Raw genomic sequence first — 5,677 nt, 5'->3', positions numbered from 1 at the left:
TACATTGAGCCTAGGCTCTGGCCTCTCCAGATTCCTATTTACTGAGGCCTCAGTTATCTCCCCTGGTGTGCTGTGTGCCAGCAACAACGGCTGCAATCACCTGCCAAGACCTGGATTCCCTCAGCTTCCCTCTGATGGTTTCCATGGCAAACACTTCCACCACCCATTTTATATGTAGGATTTAGGCCAACCCAAGGGCTTTCGGAATTGGTTCTTCTGACCCCACTAGCGTTGACCCTGTTTTCCTCTTATAAATCAATGGATTTTATTTTAATTTCAAGGCTTACAATGACGTTGCAGCTGTTCCGGGATTGTCTGTCAGCACGTGGCTTCAGCAGCCAGCCGCAGCCCAAATTCCTCATCCTTGTTCCTTGCAGCAGAGGACGATAGGAGCCTTGGTGAGGACTGTAATGAGGAACAGGAAAGTTCACTTTCAAATGGAGTCCATCCCCTTTGATCTTAACCTTTTTGATTGTGCCTATGGCTGCCAAGCACCACTTTGATCCTTCACCTGCCAGAAGCCATGGAAGATTTTCAACATCCTCTGCTCTATTTAGAATGAAACAGAAGCTTCATCACCTGGCAGGCCAGGGCACCAGTGGCAGGGAATGAGAAATGTGAGCTCTACAATGGTGACTGGACACTTTGGGAGGTGAGGATCAACGGGACATGGAATGGGCAGTAGAAAATTTTCTTACATGCTGCCTTCTGTCCAGTTTGGCCAAGTCCCCAGGAGGGCTGTCTTCCACCCTCAGGTGGGAAGTGATGGCCCAACTTCACTGGCCATCAGAACTGACCTCCTGAGGACCTTTCCATAGGACACATGAAGGCAAATGAAAGAAGAGATCACTTTGGTTTTACCTCTTAGTTCTGACTAACATCCTATGAAATCATTGTTAATTTAAACCTTCCTGAGAAGAAATTCACAATGGAGTGGGGTTATCAGAGGCACCATCCACAGATGTCAGAGGCTTGGACTCAGTGGGGTTTGAAGGGAACTCAGGAGAAAAAAGTGTGGTCCTTGCCAGATACAACCTCACACCCTCTGATTTATAGGAAAACATACAGGGCATCATCCAAAACTCCATCTTTACCTGTTCCTGAAATGCCACCCTTGGTGATTCCTTCTCTACAACACAAATGTGCCAGAGAGGGTAAGGGGTGGTAAAGCTCAAGACCCTCAGATGAGGAGACAGGTTTTTCAGACCAGAACAATCCAGGTCAAGATGGAAGTAGTGGGAGGAGAGGGAAAGATGGGAGAGGAGCGATGAAAGAAAGATAAGGAAGAGAATGCAACAAAGACTAACTCTGCCTCTTTCACAATTATGACAGGGTCAGCCTGGGGAAGGGTCATTTTACATCTATCTAGTCATCAGTCTGAACTAAGACCCCTTAGGACACAGAGCCCTAGACCAGGACCTGTTTTAAAGGTATACAGAGAAGTTGCAGACCTACTGTACTTTCAGACCTGAAGCAAGAACCAAGTTCAACTCCTGAAGCCTAGGAGGGTCAGTGAACTCCTCATGCAGGTAGGAGACCAAAGTCAGGCTCCCAGACCTGAATCGGAGCTAAGGAAAACTGTTCTCCTGTCTGGGGCTGTGGCCCATCCTAAACTGCTTATCTGAGATGGGTCTGGACAGGCATAGGACACTCTGGCAACCAGGACTTGTGATCTGCTAACTCAGTCACTTAAATTTGCAATATCCATACAGAATGAAACTTCACACAGACACAGACAAACATAAGGTCTGGATACGAACTGGGGGCCCAGGGAGCTGAATAAAAGCAGCACATATGCACATACACAGACACACGCCAGCTAAGAGTGATAAGCACAGAGAGGAAAAACCCAAAAACTCACACACACACAGACAGCATCACAGAAAGGTAGCCAACAACCTCAACAAATCTGAGAATACATGTTAACGGAAGAAGGAAGAAGGGGAGAACAAAGAAAACACTGACAATCAAACCAAAGGCAGCAAAAGAGGGGGAAAAAGGAAAAGCATGTAAAGTAGGAAATATAAACTAAGACTGCAGAAATAAAACCAATTTAACAGTAATCTTAATAAATGGAAATGGCTTAAACCCACTTATTAAAAGTTGGGGGTTATCAGATTGGACTTAAATCTAGCTATATGTAGTTTATAAAAGACATACCTGAAACAAAATTTTAAAAGAATGAAAATAAAAGTGTAGAGAAATATGGCATTTATGCTGAAAAACATGAAAGGGATAAGGATGGACACTCTATGATTAAAAAATCCAGCAAGAAGTTAATGTAACCATGAACTTGTACACACCCAATAACATAGCTTCAAAACATATAAAGTACAACCTGACAGAAAAATCAGGGGGAAACAAGTTTTCTGATAGAAAACTATGGGGAAATTGAAAAATCTATACTCATAGTGAGATGATTTGAACACAGCACCTGCTAAATAAGGAACCCAGACTCACTCACCCCAGAGTGAGGCCTCTCATGGCTGAGACTGAGGAGAATTAAAAAAACAAAACAAAACAAAACAAACCCTGAAGAATAGGAGGTTTCGGTCTTTAATTTCTCTATGGAGATGAAGGGTTGACTTGATCATGAGAAGGGTCCAATCCAACTCACTGTGGTTTCATTGAAATTTGAAGCCAAAGTCCAAGCTAGCAATGAAATGTGGCTGTGCTTGTGTTTTCTCTCTGTTAACCTATTGCCTACCAGTTCTGGAAGAGGAAGGGCACCAGGATGAATGAAGAACTGAATTGAAGTCTGGTAGAACCAGTCTTTCCTGATGGCAGAGTGGGGAGGGAATTTATGAGCTTTGTAGAAAATGAGAGAAGGCCAAGAGACGAGGATCATAAAGCACCAAGTGTATATTCACTCTAAGATAACTCCTCCATTCCCAGGCATCTTAGAGTAAATTAATTAGGCTATCACCACCAACAGCTACTAGATGATTACACAGGCACTGTGTAAGTGTGCTATATGCATTGTCTCTCTTAATCTTCACAAAAAACCATTTCAAGTAGAAGTTTTTATCACTATTCCTATTATACAGAAAAGGAAACTGAGGCTCAGAAAAATTCAGTGACTTTCCTACAGTAACACAGCTAATAAGTGACAGAGTTGGGATTGAACCCAGGTATCTCTGACTGTCCTTAACCATTACATGACACTTTCTTGGCTGTTAAAGTGAAAATACTCACCTGACACACATAACAGCAACAAATCCCTCATCCTTCAAGTCTCAAGTCAGGCCTCCCTTTGGTCCTAAGCAGAAGTTAGCACCCCATGTTTCTAGTTCATACCTCCCTATACATCATTCTAGAAACAGTGAGCACTGCAAGAGTGGCAATTTATCTTGTCCTTCCCTGGATCCCCACTGCTACCACTATGTCTGACCTAAAGAGGGTATCAGGATATTTTATTAAACTGAATTGAATGGACTGGCCAAAAACGCCAAATTCTATCATACCTAAGCTCCATGCAAATGGAGGCACCTGGTCACTTGAGTCTGAAGTTTCATAAGCTTTCTTTCTAAACAGTTTGCCAAATGAGCCAGTTGCCGTGGACAAGAAGTTCTTCTTACTACAGCAGCAAAGTTCTGCCCTGCCCATGCATGGCAGTCCCCAAGCCCCGCATCCAGGCCTCCATCACACAGGCAACTTCCCCTGCAGACAAATCATGGATGGTTCCCAAGGTGGTGTCATAAAGCAAGGGGAGTTTTGTGGTTGGGGTCTTCTAATTCCCAGTTTTCCTTTTCTCCAGGATACCTTAGTGCCCCACAAAAGATCTGAAAATCTGATGTTAAATGTGATTCTTCCTCCTGTGCCCAGACCAAGCCTCGATTCTCCAGGAAAGCTTCTCTATACTGGTTCCTCTGTGCTCTGCAAGAGGTTTCAAACTGTAGGTAAGGTTGGGATTTACCATCTAGCTGCTGATACAAAGCTTTGTGATTACAAACCATACCCTCAATACAGAGGAGAGAACACAACAATTAATTGAGAAGTAAGAGGAAAGGGAAGTTTTTATATATTAACTGCCTGGGAAATCTTTTGACACTTTAAATGTGCTATTTCATTTAATCATTGCAACAACACCCCCGAGAAGTATTATTGATTCCATGTGACCTATGAGAACATTGAAATTCAGTGAAGTTAAGACCCTTGTCCAAGTTCACAGAGAGAAGAAGTGACAGTCTGGATTTGAATTCAGGACTGTCTGCCTCTAGGGGCGTGCAGCCTCAGACTATACAGACTCTGTTATAGACGGTCAATGGTGGGGTCCCTCCAAGGATCACACACTCTCTAGGCACCAAAAAAGACACTTGGGCTTAAACAAGACAGCGTCTTACTGAGATCATTCTTGTTTCCTTGTGAGAGCATTTGAGGAGAGAGATGTTGATTGATGCAGTTGTAATAATACTTATTTGTCTATAATTGCTCCTTGAATTCCAGCCAAAATGGGACACACCGAGCTGCAGCTGTACAAGATGTCTGGATTCCCCCACACAGCAAAGAGTCGGGAAGTGGGTGGTCCGGAAAAAGGCTGAGTGGGGCCAGAAAGACATCTCCATTTAATGAATATTAATTGCACCTCTGCTCCATACCAGACCTGGGGGGGTGGGAGGGAAGGAAGAGGAAAGGCATGAAGTTGAACAAAATGTATTTCCTTTAGTTCCTCTGTATGTCAATTAAATGTTTCCTTAAAAATGCAAACATTTTTAAAAAGAGTAGTCTCTTCCTTTGAGGGAAATAACAGGCACATGAACAAAAACCAGAAGCATGATTTGATTGACATCATAATCAGGGTGTGCTGGGGAGGCCTAGAGAAAGTTGCTCCCCCGGGAGCTGGAGAAGAGTTTCCACAGAGGTGACTTTTAAGCTAGGTCTTGCAGGTAGGTCTTGTGTGGCTGTCCATCAGTTGCAGAGAAGCTGAGGGGTTGGGAGGCAGTCCAGGCCGGGGGGGACAGCCTGGGGAAAGGCTGCTGGGCATGGGCAAGCATGGAACACAAGAAGTTCAGTGTCTGATGCCTCCACTGTGCAGCCACATGCTGGTGGAGAGACCTTAGGCCAAGTCATTTCTTTGTGCCTCATATGCCTCTTCTGTGAGATGGACAGAATAATAGTTTCTACACAGATGGTTGTGGAAAAGATGAAATGTTATTACATTTTTAATGCCTAGAAGAACTCCTGGCACATATAGATGCTTAATAAAAGCTAGTTAATTTTAATTACTCATGTGATGATGACAACAATGATGATACAGAACAATGATGAGAAATGAGAATAGGATATTAGGTCAGGGCCAAGTTATTGAGAGCTTCAAATGCTATGGGAAGGAATGGAGAATTTCATCCCGTGGGCAAGAGGTAATTCTCCTGTTTCAGAATTAAACTGCAGGAGACAGAAGATTTCTGCACAAAGTGCTTTCACAATTGTTACTTTCAGGTGAGGCTGCCATCGCTTTGACAAGGACACTCCCCCGGAGTGTGGCAAGGCTGGCTCGTTCATCCCATGGATTCCTGGGGTGGGGGCAGGGGGAGAGATGACAGGACAAGCCTCCCTCCCTGCCCCTGCCATCTAGCCCTGTTCTTCATGGATGTGCTGTGTAGAAGGTCTGCGGGATTTGTGAGGACATCTCCAGGCCTCCTGGGGTTTGAGATACATCACACTCCACAAGAACTGC

General features: G+C 44.1%; 1 long non-coding RNA gene across 1 annotated transcript; it reads left to right on the top strand.

Annotated features, from left to right (window-relative positions):
- The first annotated feature begins 269 nt into the window (after positions 1–269).
- LOC149744669 (uncharacterized) lies at positions 270–5,241 on the top strand. The gene is made up of 3 exons (XR_016390985.1): positions 270–652; positions 3,758–3,899; positions 4,447–5,241. It is a non-coding gene; the product is annotated as an uncharacterized LOC149744669 (long non-coding RNA).
- The last annotated feature ends 436 nt before the right edge of the window (positions 5,242–5,677 follow it).

This window comes from Delphinapterus leucas, chromosome 20, assembly GCF_059928025.1.
Source record: "Delphinapterus leucas isolate spDelLeu-1000000601 "Yukka" chromosome 20, BTC_Dleu_Yukka2, whole genome shotgun sequence".
NCBI lineage: Eukaryota > Metazoa > Chordata > Mammalia > Artiodactyla > Monodontidae > Delphinapterus > Delphinapterus leucas.
This window is presented reverse-complemented; position numbering and strand designations above follow the sequence as displayed.